The sequence below is a fragment of the Triticum urartu genome, chromosome 3A (genome assembly GCF_056163025.1).
Source record: "Triticum urartu cultivar PI428250 chromosome 3A, HENAU_Tu73, whole genome shotgun sequence".
In the NCBI taxonomy this organism is placed as follows: domain Eukaryota; kingdom Viridiplantae; phylum Streptophyta; class Magnoliopsida; order Poales; family Poaceae; genus Triticum; species Triticum urartu.
Genome location: NC_141875.1, coordinates 301,364,601 through 301,387,292, shown reverse-complemented (window position 1 = coordinate 301,387,292; position 22,692 = coordinate 301,364,601).

The window sequence follows — 22,692 nt, the reverse complement described above, 5'->3', positions numbered from 1 at the left end:
ATGCATGTTCAAAATGTTTAAATTGCCGTTTGCTTTAATTTTCTTAAATGCCATGCTAAAATGCTTTATTTCATAACTAAATAATCGTAGCTCCAAATTTAATAAACTTTATATGTAAGTGGGGTAGAAAAATGCATAGATTAACATGATGTACTTACTTTGCATGTTTGCCAACTCTAAAATTGTGTTTAGGGTAGATCAGTACCAAATTAAAAATATGCATATGGGGACTTACCGGATTTGTTGTTTGTTATATTCGGCCCCATTTAAATTTTTTAGATAGTATAGTTTTGTTATGCCTCACCTCTTGCCATGTTTAACAACATTTAATATTATTGAGTACCTAACCGAGAGAGAACTAAATAATTGATGTGGTGTTTCGTCAACATGCATCTTGTTACATGTTGAGCTCCACTTAACTTGTAGTTTTGCTTGTGCACTTTGCCATGCCATGCCTCATTAAACCGGACATGCATCATATTTGATTGTGCATCATGCCATGTTTATGTGTTGTTTGTATACTATGTTGTTTGCTTCTTTCCGGTTGTGCTTCTTCTTGATAGTCTGGTTTCTTTGCGAGTGTGAGGGTTCGTTCGACTATGTTGATTCGTCTACTTCATGGACTCGTTCTTCTTCATTGTGGGATCTCAGGCAAGGTGACCTCACCCTCGAAATCACTTCTATCTCTGCTTGCTAGTTGTTCACTCTACCTCTATGTCACGCTACCTACCACTTGTTTATCATGCCTCCCATATTTCCATGTCAAGCCTCTAACCCACCTTTCCTAGCAAACCGTTGTTTGGCTAAGTTACTGCTTTTGCTCAGCCCCTCTTATAGCGTTGCTAGTTGCAGGTGAAGCTGAAGTTTGTTCTATGTTGGAACATGGTTATGTTGGGATATCACAATATCTCTTATTTTAATTAATGCATCTATATACTTAGTAAAGGGTGGAAGGCTCGGCCTTATGCCTGGTGTTTTATTCCACTCATGCCGCGCTAGTTTTCGTCATACCGGTGTTATGTTCATTGATTTTGCGTTCCTTATGCGGTTGGGTGTTATGCGAACCCCTTGACAGTTCGCTTTGAATAAAACTCCTCCATCAAGGCCCAACCATGGTTTTACATTTGCCTAACAACCTAAGCCTTTTTTCCTTTGGGTTTCCAGAGCCCGAGGGTCATCTTTATTTTAAACCCCCCGGGCCAGTGCTCCTCTGAGTGTTGGTCCCAAACGGGTAGCCTGCGGGGCCACCTCGGGGCAACATGATGGTTGGTTTTACTCGTAGCTTGACCTATCCGGTGTGCCCTGAGAACGAGACGTGCGACTCCTATCGGGATTTGTCGGCACATCGGGCAGCTTTGCTGGTCTTGTTTTACCATTGTCGAAATGTCTTGTAACCAGGATTCCGAGACTGATCGGGTCTTCTCGGGAGAAGGAATATCCTTCATTGACCGTGAGAGCTTGTGATGGACTAAGTTGGGACACCCCTGCAGGGTTTGAACTTTCGAGAGCCGTGCCCGCAGTTATGTGGCAGATGGGAATTTGTTAATATCCGGTTGTAGAGAACTTGACACTTGACTTAATTAAAATGCATCAACCGCATGTGTTGCCGTGGTGGTCTCTTCTCGGCGGAGTCCGGGAAGTGAACACGGTCTTGTGTTATGCTTGAACGTAAGTAGTTTCAGGATCAATTCTTGATCACTTCTAGCTTCTCGACCATTGTGTTGCTTCTCTTCTCGCTCTTATTTGCGTATGTTAGCCACCATATTGCTTAGTGCTTGCTGCAGCTCCACCTCACTACCTTCTCCTACCCATAATCTTAAATAGTCTTGATCTCGCGGGTGTGAGATTGCTGAGTCCTCGTGGCTTACAGATACTTCCAAACAGTTGCAGGTGCCGACGATACCAGTGCAGGTGACGCAACCGAGCTCAAGTGTGAGATTGATGAAGATCTTGGTTGTTGTTATGTGTTTTTTTCCGGATGATCAGTAGTGGAGCCAGTTGGAACGATCGGGGATCTAGCATTTGGGGTTGCCTTCTTTTATTTTGGTTCCGTAGTCGGACCTTGATTGTATTCTGGATGATGTATGTTTAATTGTATTTGTGTGAAGTGGCGATTGTAAGCCAACTCTTTATCCCTTTCTTTTCAGTACATGGGATTGTGTGAAGATTACCCCTCTTGCGACAAACCTACCATGCGGCTATGCCTCTAAGTCGTGCCCCTACACATGGGAGATATAGCCGCATTGTGGGTGTTACACTTGGAGCGGTTGTCGTGGTCTCGAATCCATTGAAGATCAAGTCTTCACGGATATCTGCAACGTAGCTCAAGCTTCCAAATCTGACCTGGTGACCAGGGGCGTAGCTTTCGATCTGCTCCAGATGGCCAAGCGAGTTGGCCCGCAATGCGGAGCCGCCGAACATGAAGATCTTTCCGAAGAGGAAGACTTCCCCTTGGACAGCATCGTTGTAGATGATTGAAGGAGCCATCAAACCTTTTGAGGATGGCACAGTGGAACTCTCAATGAAAGCACCAATTTCGGTGTCAAAACCGGCGGATCTTGGGTAGGGGATCCCGAACTGTGCGTCTAGGATCGATGGTAACAGGAGACGGGGGACACAATGTTTACCCAGGTTCGGGCCCTCTCTATGGAGGTAATACCCTACTTCCTGTTTGATTGATCTTGATGAATATGAGTAATACAAGATTTGATCTACCATGAGATCGTAATGGCTAAAGCCTAAAATTCTAGCCTAACTATGACTATGATTATGAGGATGTATCTACGGACCTAGCCCTCTGGTTTATATAGACACAAGAGGGATCTAGGGTTACACAGGGTCGGTTATAGAGAAAGGAATCTTCATAGTTGATTGCCAAGCTTGCCTTCCACACCAAGGATAGTCCTATCCGGACACGGGTAGAGTCTTCGGTCTTCGTATCTTTACGGCCCATCAGTCCGGCCCATATCCAATAGATCGGACACCCGGGGACCCCTTCATCCAGGGCTCCCTCAGCCGCCGTGAGGCGTAAAAACCTACTCCTGCTTTGGTGGATTGATGGTGGAAAATATGATGGTGAGCGCAGCACGTTTTCCCGCCAGGGTTGCCTCGGGGCGAGAACGGCTACGCGTGTACGAATGTGTGAGGGGATGGATTAGCCAACCCTTTCTACGGTTGCCTTGGGCCTCCTTTTATAGATAATGGGGTCACCACAGTGGCAAATCAGTCATAACACACTGATTAGATAGCAAATAGTGCTATCATACCTAACTCTGCAGGCTGACAGGGCGCATTAAATGCGCCACTCAACATCACATCACAGCTCGCCCGGCAGGCCCTGCCGGGCTGTTTTGCCAGCTTCGCACCTGCTTGCTTGGCACGTCTCAGGACGGGTGTCGTCTGGAGGTATCTTATGTAGGAAGTGGCTGCCATGTGGCAAATGGCAGCCACTTACTCACTTTGGAGCTTGACACCGCACTGATCGATGACATGCGTCGTGATGAGGTGGTGCTGTGGCGTGGCTAGCCTCCACTAGTCCCGGCAGGCTTGCCGGGATGATTTGGAAGCTTGCCTGTGAGGCAACGCCAAACTTGCCAGGCTCGCCTTCCCGGCAAGGGAGGTTCTTTCCTTAGAGATAACTTACTCTTCTAGCTCTTCTAGGTCTGTACCTAGATCCTTCAAAGGATTGGTCTCTTGTGCTTCGACCTGATCTTGGTGCTGTAATCTTGTTCTTGTGCCCGTAGGATTCACCGTCTGTGCACGAGTTAGGGGAAAATATACACCCCTCTTTGTGTTCCCCGACATAAGCCCCCGTGCCTCAGCCATACGTGTCATGCGGCACGTTGGGTTAGGCTCCAAATAGTGCACATACATGTGGCAGGAGAAGGCTGTGCATGGTGGTTCGTCATGATGGCGAGTCAATCCAATGTCCACTTCGTGCAATTACTGCGAGTCGTGGGATCGTGGGACTGTTGCAGATAATGTAAAATGGTAACTTCTGAAGCTTCATGGCCCCGCTCCATGCCTTTCCCCCTTAATATAGGAAAACACGGAGTGGCACGGTTCACTTGTCACCTGTCCTACCCTCCCATCATCTTCCTCCGCAAGCTAAAACAACACTCCCCCGCCTGCCGCCGTTCCCCCATCTAATTCCTTCCCCCATTCACATCGGTGTCCGAGGGAATGGTGAAGAAAATCGAAGTAGAAGGGAAGAAGACGGCCGCGGAAAAGGAGGTGGTCATCGAGGGAAGCTAGAGGGGGACGGAGTTGGACAAGAAGCGGAGGGGAGACTTTGTCTTCTTCCTGTTGAATCTGGACGGCTCGGTTCTACAAGCAAGGTATGGGTACCTGTGGGGGAGGGAAGTCCTGAAAGGGCACAACGCGCCCAATGTTCTGGCGGAGGGAGAAGAGGATCCGCCAAATTCATACCGATTCTTCTGTGCATATTTCATTTGCGGCCTCTGCCCCCTTCTCTGATTTCTTTTAGGAGATCATGACAATTTATGGATTCCACCTCCTAGACTTTACGCCAAATGCAATGGCGACCATGGCCATCTTTGCCCATTTGTGCGAGAACTTTGTTGGAGTCACCCCAAACGTTGATCTGTTCAAGCATTACTTTGTGCCGCGAGTGGAGAACAAAACTCACCGCTCTAGGAACATCAGTTGGATGCCACGGGTGGCAAGGAAGTCCCGGGATTATATCCCTAGTCTGCAGCGCGAGAGGTGGGGCGAGTGGAGAGGACACTGGTGCTGGATTCAGGATGAGAAAGCCCCAGAGTTCTGCGAAGCATGGATAGTGTGTGTCGAGTGCAGTAAGGAATGGAGCGCATTTGGCCTCACCAATGACAGGCTTCGCCCGACACTAAAAAGGATCACCCGCTTGAAGGCTGCCGGGCTAACCATCGAGCATGTGGGGGCCGATTTTCTCCTCCGCTGCATCTCGCCACTACAGAAGAGGGACAGGCCTGCCTGGTTGTATGGTGATGCTAGGGACATGATGAGATTGCTCCCAAGTTTGGCCAATAACTTGTCTGTTTATGGCCACACCTGGTTGTGCGATCAGCTATTTGGCTGTTTCGAGATATTCAAGCTACCGGCAAATGTTATCGTCCTGAATGTCAATTCTGCCCGGGATCAGATGTTGAAGTGGATGCCGGATTGCAATGCTCATGGGGTAGCAGGTGATTGGCGGTTGCCTACTCTTGATGAAGAACTTCAATGGTCCAACACCCTGGCGGAGAGGATCGTCAGGGTGGAGACCAATATGTACAAACGCACCTCCTCCATGGAGGCAACGTTTATCAAGAGGAGGATTAAGGAGGACAAGGCTGCCCGCATTGCTGCGATGGAAAGGGCCGCAAACACCAGGAAGGGAAAAGGGAAAGCTAAGGACGAAGGTTCCTCCCACGGTGGCAGCGAGGCGCATGCCACGAAAGAGGTTGCTGGGGAAGATCTTGCCAGGGACAAGACTTCCGGGCTTGAGGCTCTAGCTACCGTGGTAGTAGAGCTCCAAGAGGAGGAGGGGGCTGATGAGGCAGTGGAGCCCGAAGCGGAGTGGCTCGCGGGTGGTCCTTAAGCCCCTGGGCCGATTTTAGATCAGCGTCCCCGCAGGCGAGCTGGTAACCAGGGAACGGTGCCCCAAATACAGCGCCTGCCGCCAAGAGGGTGAAGAATACCACCACTAGAAATACCAAGATGCACATGGCGTGTCGCCAGTCTCCTCACCTTGCCGGGATCAAAGCTTCTCCCGCCAAGCAATCGGTGGTCGTGGAAGGCGATTCCAGCTCTCCATCTGGCTCAAGCTCTTTGTAGAGCTCGTCTTCATCGGAGCCCCCAGCGCCTCAGCAAGGCTTGGAGCCACCAGAAAGCTTGATGTCTACTACACAACCTTCTTCTTGTAGACGTTGTTGGACCTCCAAGTGCAGAGGTTTGTAGGACAGTAGCAAATTTCCCTCAAGTGGATGACCTAAGGTTTATCAATCCATGGGAGGCGTAGGATGAAGATGGTCTCTCTCAAACAACCTTGCAACCAAATAACAAAGAGTCTCTTGTGTCCCCAACACACCCAATACAATGGTAAATTGTATAGGTGCACTAGTTCGACGAAGAGATGGTGATACAAGTCGAATATGGATGGTAGATATAGGTTTTTGTAATCTGAAAATATAAAAACAGCAAGGTAACTAATGATAAAAGTGAGCGAAAACGGTATTGCAATGCTTTGAAACAAGGCCTAGGGTTCATACTTTCACTAGTGCAAGTTTTCTCAAGAAGGATAACATAATTAGATCATATAAATATCCCTCAACATGCAACAAAGAGTCACTCCAAAGTCACTAATAGCGGAGAACAAACGAAGAGATTATTGTAGGGTACGAAACCACCTCAAAGTTATTCTTTCCAATCAATCCATTGGGCTATTCCTATAAGTGTCACAAACAACCCTAGAGTTTGTAGTAAAATAACACCTTAAGACACAAATCAACCAAAACCCTAATGTCACCTAGATATTCCAATGTCACCTCAAGTATCCGCGGGTATGATTATACGATATGCATCACACAATGTCAGATTCATCTATTCAACCAACACAAAGAACTTTAAAGAGTGCCCCAAAGTTTCTACCAGAGAGTCAAGACGAAAACATGTGCCAACCCCTATGCATAAGTTCCCAAGGTCATTGAACCCGCAAGTTGATCACCAAAACATACATCAAGTGAACCAATTGAATACCCCATTGTCATCACATGTATCCTCACTTTAGTAGCAAAACTCGCGTTACATCAAGATCGTGCCACATCAAGAACATGAGCGAGAGAGAGATAAAACACATAGCTACTAGTACATACCCTCATCCCCAAGGGTGAACTACTCCCTCCTCGTCATGGAGAGCGCCAGGATGATGACAATGGCCACCGATGATGGATACCCCCTCCGGCAGGGTGCCGAAACAGGGTCCCGATTGGTTTTTGGTGGCTACAGAGGCTTGCGGCGGCGGGACACCCGACCTAGGTTTCTTTTCGGGGGTTTTTGTATTTATAGGAATTTTTGGCATCTATCTCACGTCAGGGGGTCTCCGAGTCATCCACAAGGCCGGGGCGCGCGCCCAAGGGGGTACGGCGCGCCCTCCACCCTCGTGGATGGCTCGGGACTCTTCTGGCCAAACTATTTTACTCGAGGGCTTCTTTTGGTCCATAAAAAATCATCAAAAATCGGCACGTCAATTGGACTCCGTTTGGTATTCCTTTTCTGTAAAACTCAAAAACAAGGAAAAAACAGAAATTGGCACTGGGCTCTAGGTTAATAGGTTAGACCCAAAAATCATATAAAATAGCATATAAATGCATATAAAGCATCCAAGATGGATAATATAATAGCATGGAACAATAAAAAATTATAGATACGTTGGAGACGTATCAAAGCTCCCCCAATCCCCAGACTTGCCTGCTTGCGGCCCAGGGCGTGGCTCCACCAACGGCCTGGTATGGCCCATCTTCACCAGCAACCACTCAAGACCCTCGCGAGGAGCCAAGCCTTGCGAGGCGGACGACACCAAGACCTCCCCTGGGGCGGCTTCGCTAGGCTGGCTCCCGAGGAGTGGAGATATCTATGCAAGGGGCACCTCGCGAGGTCCGCGTGACGTGAGCCATGACGACCAAGGCCAAGCGGGCGCTAGTGGGCACAGAGTGCCAGTTTCCTCTTTGGTGCTAAGGAAGCAGGCGCGGGCGAGGAGTCCCGAGGCATCAGGCAAAGGTTTCCATATCGGTGCAACAAGACCAAGACCAGCAGGATAGCAGGACGGAGGTCACCCCGGAGCCCACAGCGGCGTCACCACCAGAGCCTTTGGTAGGAGAAGACCACCATTTGTCAGGATTACTTGTTCTAGTTGTCTCCCTTTGAAATTGGCCGTTGTGGGATCCCTTCCCGCCTAAACATTTGGGAAGACGACCGGGGCCTCTATAAATTGGGCTAGCCACCACCATAGCGGGGACGGATCATTCAGACCGTCCTCAAACACACCAGCTCATCGAGCTCAAGAACACCTCTCCTCAGGAGGCTGTTCACCCACTGTAGTAGTTCATCCTTAGCCCACGAGGCAATCCACCACACCACACTGGAGCAGGGTATTACACCACTATGGTGGCCCGAACTAGTATAAACTCTCGTGTCATTTGTTCCTTGGTTCGGTGAGCTAGGCTTTGCGATCGTTGCGAGAGTGAGCTAGGGAGAGATCTTTGTGCGCACCCCAGTGTTCGAACCTCAAGGGTTTGCCGGAACCCACGATCCGTCATTTGGCGCCAGGTAGGGGTGCGCCGAAGCTTTCCGTCGACCGACCCGCCGGCGCCCCGCGACTCCAATGTGTGATGGCCCGAGGACCCAAGCCAACCACTGGGCGGCCTGGCCTGTCCGAGTGCCGCTATCCGCTCCAGAAGACCTCAAATCCGCGCTCCAGGTGGCCCGCGTGCCGCCGAACACCCGCTGGCGCGGGCAGCGCGGGCCGGCGCCCGCCGTCCTCGAGCTGCAACGCACGCGCGCAGCCGGGCGATCCTCGGGTTACGCTGCGGCAACGACACCACACACCCGGTGGGAGCAGGCGAACATGCGAGCCGCGCTTATCGTGGCACGGGAGCTGTTGCGGTGTAGGCTAGCAGAGAGCGGCCGCGATGCACTACTGGAGCGAGTCGCCGAGCGAATGGACGCCGCCTGCAGGGGTATGCCACCTTTCTACTCCTTAGCCACACCCCAGGTCATGGCGGAAGTGCGCGCGAGGCCCGGGCGAGCCCACGCACCTCCCGGGGCGTCAGGGGGATCCGACAACGCCGGCGCAGGTCCTGGCGCGGGCCATCCTGCCGCGACCACGCCATCACTAGGAGGGACAAGCACCGACGGCCCACCGCGAAGGTGTGTCAGGATGCCACACGGCGGCCACCAAGACCAGACGCCACGGCTGGCGGATCAAAGCGCGGGGAACCTGGGCGGCGGCTCTGGTGAGGTGGTCACAAACGCCTACGTGCCCCGCATGGTGAACCTGAAATACTTGCCGAGGGAAGGCCCCAATCCATTTCCCAGACCGGGATGGGCGGCTAGAGGGCCAGAAGCACAGCGCTTCCCCGAGCCGCCTGGAGGCTTCATCGACCCTTTAGCGACGATGATGGCGAGGTACGATCAATTGTAGGATCGAAAGTATGTCTAGAGGGGGGTGATTAGACTACTTGACCAAATAAAAACTTATCCTTTTCCCATTTTTAGTTCTTGGTAGATTTTAGCAACTTTGGACAAGTCAAGCAATCTTAACACAATTCAAGCAAGCATGCAAAGAGTATATGAGCAGCGGAAAGTAAAGCATGCAACTTGCAAGAATGTAAAGGGAAGGGTTTGGAGGATTCAAACACAATAGGAGACACGGATGTTTTTGTCATGGTTCCTATAGGTGGTGCTATCGTACATCCACGTTGATGGAGACTTCAACCCACGAAGGGTAATGGTTGCGCGAGTCCACGGAGGGCTCCACCCACGAAGGGTCCACAAAGAAGCAACCTTGTCTATCCCACCATGGCCGTCGCCCATGAAGGACTTGCCTCACTAGCGGTAGATCTTCACGAAGTAGGCGATCTCCTTGCCCTTAAAAACTCCTTGGTTCAACTCCACAATCTTGTCGGAGGCTCCCAAGTGACACCTAGCCAATCTAGGAGACACCACTCTCCAAGAGGTAACAAACGGTGTGTTGATGATGAACTCCTTGCTCTTGTGCTTCAAATGATAGTCTCCCCAACACTCAGCTCTCTCTCACAGGATATGAATTTGGTGGCAAGAGCATTTGAGTGGAAAGCAACTTGGGGAAGGCTAGAGATCAAGATTCATATGGTAGGAATGGAATATCTTGGCCTCAACACAAGTGTAGGTGGTTCTTTCTCAGAAAAAAGTAAGTTGGAAGTGTAGGTTTGTTCTGATGGCTCTCTCCATGAATGAAGAGGTGGTGGAGGGGTATATATAGCCTCCACACAAATTCTAACCGTTACACACAACTTGCCAATCTCGGTGGGACCGAATTGTTAAATTCGGTCGGACCAATGCAGCAAAGCTAGTGACCGCTAGGGTTTTCGGTGGGACCGACATGCAACTCGGTAGGACCGATATGGTTAGGGCTAGGGCATAATGTAATCTCGGTGAGACCGATTACACAAACTCGGTGAGACCGATTTTGGTAATAAGCTAACCAGAGAGTTGGTCAGGTAAACTCAGTGGGACCGATCGCTCATTTCGGTGCGATTGAAACGTTACGAAGGGGAAACAGAGAGTTTACATTGCAATCTCGGTGGGACTGGTCGCTCATTTCGGTGAGACCGAAATGTTACGAAAGGAAACAAAGAGATTACAATCCCATCTCGGTGAGACCGAGATCCCTATCGGTGAGACCGATTTGCCTAGGGTTTGTGGCAGTGGCTATGACATTTGAACTTGCTGGCGCCGGATAGAAAGAATCGGTGGGGCCGAGTTTGACTTTTGGTTTAGGTCATATGTGGATGTGAGAAAGTAGTTGAGGGTTTTGGAGCATATCACTAAGCATTTTGAGCAAGAGCCTCATTAAGCAACACCTCATCCCTTCTTGATAGTATTGGCTTTTCCTATAGACTCAATGTGATCTTGGATCACTAAAATAGAAAATGTAGAGTCTTGAGCTTGGAGCTTGAGCCAATCCTTTGTCCTTAGCATTTTGAGGGGTCCACTTTTCTCATCCATGCCATGCCAATCATTGAGCTTTCCTCAGATGTTAATCTTGAAATAGCATTAGCTCAATGAGCTATATGTTGTTAGGAATTACCAAAACCACCTAGGGATAGTTGCACTTTCAATCTCCCCCTTTTTGGTAATTGATGACAACATATAGATCAAAGCTTCGACAAATGATAATAAGAGTGAAAAACATTGTCGCTTTGAGAAGTATGTGAAATGCAAGAGCTCCTCTAAATTTGTGCATAGTTTAAGATTTGCTTTGGACTGCAAATGCACAATGAGTTAGGAACATGGGTTACTCTTCCACGTCACATACATCTTGGTGGAGCGCTCAAAATGATAATAATGAAATACATGCACTCATCACCAAGCAAAGTGAATGATCATATATGGGGAAATAAAAGGATAAAGTCATCCAACAAGCATTAAGGTAGCATATGATCAAACACATGATCATCCAAGTATCACACAAAAGCATAAAGTATCGCAAACAAGCAAATAAACAAAGTTCAACCACCAAACAAAAAGAGAGAATAAAAAGCAACACTCTCTCTCGAAGCCTATGATCTATACATTTTCTCCCCCTTTGGCAACAAGTTACCAAAAAGTTCATAAAAAATGCATAGTGCTAGATCGACTCTCAGGCTTGGTCTTCAGGTGGTGGTGTAGATAACACGCCAAGGACGAAGGCATCAGTTGATGTAGATGGAGCTGGTGGCACTGAAGTTGTAGCTGGTGCAGATGAAGTTGCTCTGGTGTCTGTAACAGGCACTACAGCAGATCTCTGTCCTCTGGGCACTCTAGAAAAAGCATCAGTGGTAGACTTGCCCTTCTTCTCTTGCACTTCATCCTGAAGTTGCTCAACAATGGACTGGATCTCAGTGACCTTCAGATCTAAGTCATAGAACTTCTGCTCCATGATCCTCTCCAAGCTCTCCTGGTTTTGAGTCAGGGTAGCCAATCCCTTCTCAATCCTCAGAGTGGAGGCAATCAAGTAGCCAAGCTGATCTTGCTTGCTCTTCAGAAGATACTGAGATGCCTCATCAGTGGTTGGCATCTTTGCAGCCTTTTCAGCCCTTGCCTTCTCCCTCTTGGCTTGTGCATGCATAGAAGATGGTTCAATTTCATCCATCACCATAGTGTTGTCCTCAAAGTCTGGGTAGATGGGCATGTGTTCCTTGTCCAGGAGATATGTGCCAGTGCCCATTTTGGAGTTGATTAGCTCCTGGATCTGTGGGGCATACCCACAACTCCTCTTCTGATCTGCAGCTGTCTCTTAATGGTTTCCACAATTAGGCTCATGACTTTGAACTTTTGAGGCACATCAAATATGTGAAGCAAGTTAATTGCATGGCCTCTGATCATCTTGTGATCACCTGACTTTGGCAGAAGAGTGTGCCTGAGGATCCAGTTGATCGTTGGCAAACCTGGCAGAAGGTAATGTACTGATCCAAACTTGTGTGTCTCAAGAGCAACATCTGGAATCTCTTTGTACATATGTGCCATGGTGTTGTGATCCTTCTTCTTCTTGGCATAGACATCCAAGTCATCTTCACTCTCCTCAGGATCATTGATCAATTTTGCCCATTCTTCAACCGTTGACTGGTACCTCGTACCTTCAGACATTCGGACAATCCTTCCATCTTGGTAGAAATGAGCCGTGGAGTAGAACTGCATAATGAGCTCACCATTCCACTTTGTGAGCTTCTGAGCCACAAACTCATCGACTCCACATGCCTTGAAGCTGTCATACACACCAGGGAAGTGATCCTCATTTTCCTCAATGAATTTCCAATCAACCCATCTCATGTCACACACTATGGGCTTCTTGTCAAGTAAGTTAGTCTCATAGAAGTCCTGCTGTTCCTTTGTATGGCACCTATAGTCCACAACAGTCCTTCTCCTGGTGGCATATGGATCAGACTCTCTCCATAGCCTTAAACCTGAATCCTTCCTGATTTTCATGTTCTCTGCAACTGGGTGAGCATCATTGTGATCTGGAATTTTGGGCTTCAACTTTCTTAAAACGAAAGAATCATCTTCTTCTTTGGCAGCTTGAGGCACTGGGGCCTTGTTCTTCTCCTCAGCAGGGATGTTCCTGGTGCTCGTCTTGGGTTTTGGCTTTGGAGCTGGAGCAGCAGTCTTAGGAGTAGTCTTAGGCTTAGATGGAACAACCCCTGCCCTTATAGCATCTCCCATAAGCTTTTGAGCTTTGGGTGCTGGTGCTGCATCCTCTTCCTCTTCCTCTTCTTCAGAATCTTTCATTATAGAAGATCTGCCAAGCACTCTGGCAGTGGTCTTCTTGACCCTCTCCTTCCTTTTCTTTTCTGCCACAACCTGCTCTTTGGGTGCAGATCCCAAAGTCTCTTGAGTGGATGTTTTGGCTTTTGACATGGGAGCTTTCTTGGCAGGAACCTTTTGCTTCATTCCTGGCTTAGTGGCAGCAGCTGTACCATATTCCTTTTTCAGGACTTTCCTCTTTGAGGTGGCCTCTTCCTCAACAACCACATAGTCCTCATCCTCAGAATCTGAGGTTTTCTTCTTTCTGGTCCTGGTGGCTTCCTTAGGCAAGTTGCTGGGTGTACTCCTGCTTCCCTCATCAAAGCTGCTAGAGGGGCTAGTGCCCTCACTCATGTTCACTTGCTCCTCGGACTTGCTCTGACTATCACTCTGATCTGACATGATGCAAACACTGACAGCAGACCCTATGAATAGATTATAGATGAGGTAGATTTGATAAGCATCACAAAGTACAGAGGTTTTTGCAAAAGAATGAGTCAAAAACTTAGTTTTAGTTTTCCACAGAAAGCATTTCGGATCTACCGATTTGAAAACTCGGTGATACCGAAGCAGCTTTTGGAACCTAAACTAGTGAACCCGGTCAGACCGACTCACAGTTTGGTGGCACCGAGGCTGCTAGGGTTTCACAAAGTATTGAACTCGGTCACACTGATTTGCAATTCTCGGTCAGACCGAGAATCACATGTGCAATGGCCTTAGCCAAATCTGGAACCGATTTCAACAACTCGGTCGGTCCGAGATGATTTCGGCGGAAACCTAACCCTAAATTTTCAATCCATGACTAAACTACTGAGTGATTTCGCTGGATAGAGTGATCTCCATCGTGGCAAGATACATGGCAAAACAATGTGCTAAGAATCAGAGGGGGAATAGCACAAGGATAAAGTCCATACCCTAGTGCAGCGATGGACCTGCTACGGCGGCAACGGCGGAGATAATTCCCGTTGACGGCAGCTGAGACCATCAGCGGGAGGCAGCTGGCGATGAGGAGGACGATCCGGAGACCCCGGGAGGCACAGCAGGCTGAGCACGGGCGAAGGGATTCGGAAAATTTTCCAAATTTTGGGCCGCGGATATATATAGCCTGACTCTGTCGGTGTGACCGAGTGGAACAACTCGGTGGCACCGCGATTCATAACTGCAAGCAGTTACTGAAACTCGGTGTGACCAAAAAGTTCAAATCAGTTGCACCGAGATTGAAAACCTAGATCGACTTAGTGATCTCGGTATGACCGAAATGGATGAATCGGTCAGACTGAAACGCATAAAGAAGTTTTGGATTTTTAAGTCTATGACGAATCGGGGACTCCGAGTGCTCCTCACACAGAGTGGTTTGAATCTAACTTGATCAAACTTTGTGATGTAGCATGAATAGAGTTTGAGATGAGAAAAGCATAGATAGCTAGAGAAGGTTCTTATGCACTCTTGTCCATCCACTTGGCAAAAGAAAAAGGAACAAAACAATCAAAACAATAAGTGAATGTCCTTGAACGAGTAAATTATGCAACCAACATGCTCACGCAATAAAATGGCAAATGAAATATGTGGAAAAGAATGCACAACCAATTCTAGCATCTATCAAGCAATTGGTGATGACTAGGTCATCTATATATGAGTATATTGACTTAGGAGTCAAATGAGAACATTTGATCATAGGTCATACTCATTGTTTAAGCACAAATGGGGTTACCATTTTTACATAAAGCGTTGTTGTGTTCACACATTAGAGTTTCTTTAGCTCAATTTTAGAGTAAAGCTCCCCCTAGATGTGAGATCCCCCCTAAGAGGGATGAACTAACCTTGGGTTTTGTCAATGATGACTTCATGTAGATGTTGAAGATGTGGATGCTCAATGTTGATGTACATAATTTGGAGCAATCCTTTGGAGTGAGTTGCACTTTCAGTACCTACACGGGTTAGTACCACAAGGAACAAACAAGGATATCCATAGACATAGAGTGATGCACACACAGGATGATGTCTATGAAAGCATTAGGTTACCTTGTCCCTTTTCTTACCAACAAGAGGGTTTGTGACTCCTTGAACTAGTGCAAGAAGTGGAAGTTGATTGCACTTGTTCTTGCCAAGATGATAAGAGTGAAGTATGTTGGCGGAGTCACCCTCGAGAACTCTCTAGTTCTTCTTCTTCGGGATCCACATCATCTTGATGGGAATCCTTGGAGTTGTAGTCGTACTTGATGAAGTAGAACTTGATGTAGTCTTGGGAACCCACTTGACCAAGGCCTTGGGTGCTTCTTCAAATGCATCAATTTCCTCTTGAAGCTTATCCTTGCCTTTTTGCTTGTGGACTTGTGGTGGAAGATCATCTTGAGCTTGTGTCCCTTTGAAGGAAGTAGGATCATACTTCTCTTGTTTAGGAACAAACTTAGTCTTGGGGTATTGATCTTCTTCCCACTCAACTCCATTTTCATTGAAGTCTCGTTCAAAACCAACCCCTTGGTTCTTCCGGTGCCTTCCTTGCTTGCGTACAATTTCCTCGAATTGCTTACTCCCGGCAAGGCTCTTGTAGACACCTTTCTCTATAATTCCCTTCAATAAGCTATTTTCTTGCTCAAGTATAACTTGGCTAAGAGAATCATTAGTGGAATCAAGAGAACTACTAGAAGCAACAACATTGGATTTATCATGAATATTGTCACTACTAGAGGAAGAATCTTTCTTGTTCTTGTTACTAGACTTGACTTGAGGCATGTAAGTGGATAAGAGTAAATGCTTGGCAATGTAAGAAGAACTTTTCTTGCGAAGATCATCATTGATTGCCTTTAAGAACTCATGCTCTTGCTCAAGGTTGAGCTTTTCAAAACATAATTTCTCATGAGTCCTTAAAAGTTCTCGATGGTCTCCTAAGATAGTTTCATGAGCTAACTTAAGAGTGTTTAGTTCTTTAGTTAGAAACTCAATCTTCTCCTTATCATTGTCATTCATTTTATCTTGATTAGCATGATTAATTGATGTTTCATCATAGTATTCATCACTAGAGTTGTCAACAAGTAAATCATCATCACCTAACAAGTCATCTTCATCACTATTGAAATCAACATACTCGGGGTGTGATACCTTTGGGCCTTTAGCCATGAAGCATCTTCCAAGTCCTTCATTTGGTGAATCAAATATGTCGTAGGAGTTGGTTGACACAAGTTCTAGACCGACAACACCTTCATCTTGAGTGTATTTGGAGTCGGAGTGATAGCTTCTCTTGGAGTGATTGTCGGAGTCGGAGCCGGATACCCATTCACCAACATGAGCTTGATGTCTTCGTTTTGTGTAGCCCCTTGATGACTTGTCCTTCCTTTCCGAATCTTTGCTTCTCCGGGATGTTCTTCATTCATAACGATCATCTCTACTCCTTCTCTATCTTGATGATGATTCTTCTCTTCTACTTCTTCTTTTTGGAGAATCTTCTCTTCTTTTGTAGGGTGCCGTACACTCATTGGAATAGTGTCCGGGTCTTCCACAATTGTAGCAATTTCGCTCTCGACTAGAAGATCTTTTGTCATTGTAGGACCTTGACTTGGAACTTCTCTCTTTGCTTCTACTCTTGTAGAACTTGTTGAAGTTCTTCACCATTAGGCTCAATTCTTCATTGAAGGTTTGTTTCTCACTTGATGATGTGGGAGCTTCACATGAGGCTTTGTAAGAACCACTTAATTTTTTATGGAGCTCCTCCTTATCCTTAGTGACATCTCATGAGCAACAATTCTTCCAATGACTTCCGTTGGCTTGAGATCTTTGTAATTGGGCATACGGTATCATATTTTCCATCCAAAGTTCATAGGATCTTCTTGATGATGAATTTGTCGGTCATCTCTTCACTTCCTAAGCCGGCGATCTCATTTGTGATAAGAGCAAGCCTAGAGTACATTTCAGCGACACCTTCACCATCCTTCATTTTGAATTTGTCAAGCTGACTTTGAAGCACATCCGACTTGGATTCCTTGACGGAGTCGGTACCTTCGTGTGTATCAATCAAAGTATCCCAAATTTCCTTTGCATTCTCAAGACGGCTAATTTTGTTGAATTCTTCAGGGCACAATCCGTTGAAGAGGATATCACAACCTTGAGCATTGTATTGCAGCATCTTCAACTCTTCCGCGTTAGCTTCTCGGTTCGGTTCTCTCCCATCAAAGAATTCACCTTGCAAGCCAGTACACACAATAGCCCATACGGCGGGCTTATGTCCAAGAATATGCATTTTCATCTTATGCTTCCAACTAGCAAAATTAGTACCATCAAAGTAAGGACCTCTACAGTGGTAATTTCCCTCGCTAGACGCCATACTCTCCTAGGTTGTGAAACCAAGGCTATGACTTCCAAAAGCTATGAAAATCAAGGCAAATGGAGACCAAAGCTCTGATACCACTTGTAGGATCGAAAGTATGTCTAGAGGGGGGGTGATTAGACTACTTGACCAAATAAAAACTTATCCTTTTCCCACTTTTAGTTCTTGGCAGATTTTAGCAACTTTGGACAAGTCAAGCAATCTTATCACAATTCAAGCAAGCATGCAAGGAGTATATGAGCAGCGGAAAGTAAAGCATGCAACTTGCAACAATGTAAAGGGAAGGGTTTGGAGGATTCAAACGCAATAGGAGACACTGATGTTTTTGTCGTGGTTCCGATAGGTGGTGCTATCGTACATCCACGTTGATGGAGACTTCAACCCACGAAGGGTAACGGTTGCGTGAGTCCACAGAGGGCTCCACCCACGAAGGGTCCACGAAGAAGCAACCTTGTCTATCCCACCATGGCCGTCGCCCACGAACGACTTGCCTCACTAGCGGTAGATCTTCACGAAGTAGGCGATCTCCTTGCCCTCACAAACTCCTTGGTTCAACTCCACAATCTTGTCGGAGGCTCCCAAGTGACACCTAGCCAATCTAGGAGACACCACTCTCCAAGAAGTAACAAATGGTGTGTGGATGATGAACTCCTTGCTCTCGTGCTTCAAATGATAGTCTCCCCAACACTCAGCTCTCTCTCACAGGATATGAATTTGGTGGAAAGATGATTTGAGTGGAAAGCAGCTTGGGGAAGGCTAGAGATCAAGATTCATATGGTAGGAATGGAATATCTTGGCCTCAACACAAGTGTAGGTGGTTCTTTCTCAGAAAAAGTAAGCTGGAAGTGTAGGTTTGTTCTGGTGGCTCTCTCCACAAATGAAGAGGTGGTGGAGGGGTATATATAGCCTCCACACAAATTCTAACCGTTACACACAACTTGCGAATCTCGGTGGGACCGAATTGTTAAACTCGGTCGGACCGATTCAGCAAAGCTAGTGACCGTTAGGGCTTTCGGTGGGACCGACATGCAACTCGATAGGACCGATATGGTTAGGGTTAGGGCATAACGTAATCTCGGTGAGACCGATTACACAAACTCGGTTAGACCGAGTTTGGTAATAAGCTAACCAGAGAGTTGGTCAGGTAAACTCGGTGGGACCGATCGCTCATTTCAGTGAGACCGAAACGTTACGAAGGGGAAACCGAGAGTTTACATTGCAATCTTGGTGGGACCGATCGCTCATTTCGGTGAGACCGAAATGTTATGAAAGGAAACAGAGAGATTACAATCCCATCTCGGTGAGATCGAGATCCCTACCGGTGAGACCGATTTGCCAAGGGCTTGTGGAAGTGGCTATGACATTTGAACTCGGTAGCGCCGGATAGAAAGAATCGGTGGTGCCGAGTTTGACTTTTGGTTTAGGTCATATGTGGATGTGAGAAAGTAGTTGAGGGTTATGGAGCATATCACTAAGCATTTTGAGCAAGAGCCTCATTAAGCAACACCTCATCCCTTCTTGATAGTATTGGCTTTTCCTATAGACTCAATGTGATCTTGGATCACTAAAATAGAAAATGTAGAGTCTTGAGCTTGGAGCTTGAGCCAATCCTTTGTCCTTAGCATTTTGTTGGGTCCACTTTTCTCATCCATGCCATGCCAATCATTGAGCTTTCCTGAGATATTAATCTCGAAATAGCATTAGCTCAATAAGCTATATGTTGTTAGGAATTACCAAAACCACCTAGGGATAGTTGCACTTTCATCAATATCTCGATAGCCAGCTTACGCTAACCCCGAACTACAGGATGACCAGGTTGCAACAGCAGTTAGAGACCTCAGGGCAGTGGCCTAGCCAGCGGCAGGAGTGGCGCTCTAGGGGCTGTGCGGGAGAGGCCCGGAGCCAGGCCCTCCCCCGCACCACACGGAGCAAGGTGTTGCACGGAGGTAGGCCCTCCGCCGGGGGAAGCGTCGGCGAGCCTTTCCCCCCGGCAGAGGACCCGTGGTCGCCGAGGGCGCCGCCAGCGTGCTCTTCGCCCTTGGTCTCGTCCTGATTTCCGGACGCCCCAATGGTGGTCAAGGGTGGCACACGGCAGGGGCCTCGCCTAGCGATATGAAGTAAGGCTCGCGCCTGTGATGGTCTCCGCTCGTGACACTCTCACATAATAATGAGTGGGGCTGTACACGCCCCAGAGTCTCCGGAGTGCCGCCTTTGGGCCTCGGGGCTCCCACCCACATCCTAATGGAATCACCATGCTCCGCGCTTGCCGTCGTCACTGTCCCCCAATGACTATGCTCACAGCCAGTTAAAGCACTTAGCTCCGTGCTGGTGGGAAGACAAGGAGACTAGCTAGGTGCCGGACGCGGCCATTTGCTTTCAACTCCTTTTGTGAAGCTCGATTTTTCCCCTATTGGATCTGAACTTGAAGTCGTATTTTCGTTTGCAAGCGCGGGGGGGGGGGGCATCTTCTCTCGTTCATGTTCATTTTCTGAGTTTTCTGGTTCAATGCCTTGTTTCGAGGCTCGTGCCTGTTACCCCTTTCCCTTGTGAGCACCTCGCGAGCGGGGGCTAGGCATGGTATGCGCGCGCTATGCGCACAACCTGTCATACTGTGGTGCTCGTTTCTCGCGAGGCCCTCTCGGACGGACTAGCAGGCTCTTCAGAAACCCAAAACCTCGCGAGCCCGTGAAAGGCTCCTCTCGGGAGCCCGCGGAGAACTCCCCTCGAGAGGAATGCACATCAGCAACTACAAGACTAGCTCGAGGCCTTCATGGGCTAAGGTAAGTTACAACAACGAGCCGCGGGGGAGCTCGTGGGCTCGCGAAAGCACATTTCAAGTCTGGCTTAAGGAATAAAATAGTAGTCTAAATTACATGAGGGGCTCCCCCTCCCCAAAATTCTCTTACACCTTGAGGGGCCATGCCCAATCTTTCGTGTGCATGTTCAAAGCAAGGAGCACGGGCTCAATTGGACATGTCGCTCGCAGCATCTTCCGAATCGCTCACAGATAAACTGCTGGTGCTGTCGCTGGCATCATCGTCACCATCATCAACCGCACCGCCTTCGTCCACCATGACCACCACCGCATCGTCCTCGGAAGTGAAGGCCCTAACCAGAGCGTCCACATTGTCATCCACCCAACATGCCAGGTTGTCCCGGATAGCCCCGGGCACTGGGGCAATGGCGGCGTTGAAGTCAAAATTGGGATCGATGTTCTGGAGATGACTGAAAACACGGGAGAACGCGCGCCCAAGGAGTCCTCGAATCTTTTCTTCAACAAGCTCGCGAGCCCTCTCGGCTCAGTCCTCCAGGCGTGTGACGACGTCGGTGAAGAAGCGGAGGTGGCTGGCATAGTCTTCTGCATGGGGATGAGGGGCGTGTTCGTCATAGACGGCGCCCAACGCCTAGTTGGCCTTCGCTCCGAGGGCTCGGAGCATGGGAGCGTGCTCGCGCTGCAACATCTGCTGGCGGAGCGCTTCCTCCTTGCTCTGCTGCGCAAGGGACTCAGCATGAGTAACCCGCCGCTGAAATGGGAGCAGTTCGGCACGGGCGGAGGCCAATTCGGCCTGGACGAAGATCAGGGCCGCCATAGCAGCCTTCTCGCGCTGCTCCGCTTCCTGCAACCTTGACCTGAGGGCGGTGGTTCTTCCCTTGGCTTCGGCTTCCACGAGCTTCATTTTTAGGTCGTATCTGTTGGCGAGGTCTACACGAGCCTCCACGACCCTACGGTTAACTTCCTCCTGCATCCTGGCCTCGCGCGCACTGGCGGCATCCTCCGCCTGGGCGACCTGGCGCTCCCTCGTCTCCCACTGCTCGAGCTCGAGGCTGCGCTCTGTGGCCTCCAGCATCGTCGCCTCCTTGCGCTTCAATATCTCTTCCTCTTTGGAAGCCCCCCTTCATCAATGCCAAGGCAGCCCTCCGCGCCTCAACCTACTGCTCCAGGGAGGCATTCAGAGCTCGGAGCTCACCTTCTCGCTTCTCTGTGGCCTCGCAGCGGTGGTCGGCCTCCCTGGCCTCCTCCAAGGCTCGGGCGCTGGCTTCGCGCGAGGAAGCAAGGGATGCCTCATCCCACACGCTGGCACGTTCGCGCTGGAGATGCCCGAGGTCGATGGCCACCTTCAGCTGATCCCATTCGTCCGCCAGCCGAAGGCCTTTAGTTTCAAGACGGGCGTCAACATCCACAAGCTCTTCCCCAAGCCAGCTCAGTGCACCCATCGCCTCCTGGAAGAGCTCATGACGGACAGCACCGCGCCTATGCGCAACCTCGAACGTGCGACCAGGTCTATCCTTCACGCCAGTTGTCATTGGATAAGCTCGAAGCGGCTCGCTTGCCCCCAGCAGGGGGCTAGAGGTCGGCGCCTTTCCGGCTGCCCTTCGGACCTCGGCGGAGGACCGGTGGGGTGGGGCCTCATTGCTCAAAGATGAGGCCAGCGCCGAGGTCGTCCAACCGCGGGCAATGACCAATGGCGGGGCCCTCAGCACACTCTCCATGCCCCAGGCGGGACCACGGAATCGGAACAACAAGAGCGCAGGGTTGAGGTGCTATGCCGGCGCATCTACCTCCTCGGCAGGCCCCGCGCCACACGCTGCAGGCCGCCGCGGGGCGCTCAGGGTCAGTAGAGGGCCTGAAGCGGGCAGAGGTCGCTCCTCGGGAGATTTTGTCGCCTTGGTAGAAGGAGCCCTAAGGAACTGCGGTCAGGAGGAGAAGCTGCGGTCAAAAAATTGTTGCAAAGATATGGTACTCACTCGTCTATGGAATTGTACTTCCTCTGCTTCAATGGCCGGAAGGCGTCACCGCTGCAGCTTGAAGACCCCTTCCTCTTGCAGAGCGCTTCGAAGTTCGGTCAGAGCTGGCCGAAGCCCTGGATGCGGTCACCGATGCTGGGCGCCCCTGGCGTGGCTCCTAAGGAGGCGACCTCAGGGGCGCTGGGCTGCGCAGAGTCACCGGTCCCTGCCTCATGGCGACTCGCCAGGGCCCCAAGGGCTTCGGCCTCAGGAGTATCGGACCGCATCGCCCAGCGGCCGCTTCCTCAGGACGGCTCTCTTGAGCCCCAGGCTTCGACGATTCAAGAGCCCCGAGTGACGTCGGTTCCTCAGCGGCCGCGCCGCCAGTGTTCGACGACGACCGCCCCCCTGCACCCACTTCTTGGGCGAACACCGTGCATACGGTGACCAAGGGGGCCACGAAGACGGGGTTCTCGCGAGGCCCTTCAAGAACAGCTGGGTGTAGCCCCCCTTTGTCGAAAGGGGGCATCTGCCTCGTGAACTCCATCGTGTTCGAGCAGCAGTACAAGAGGCAGCCCTCCTCCAGCATATTGGCTGGCGATGGGTCGCCCGTTAGGAGCTCAAGCACA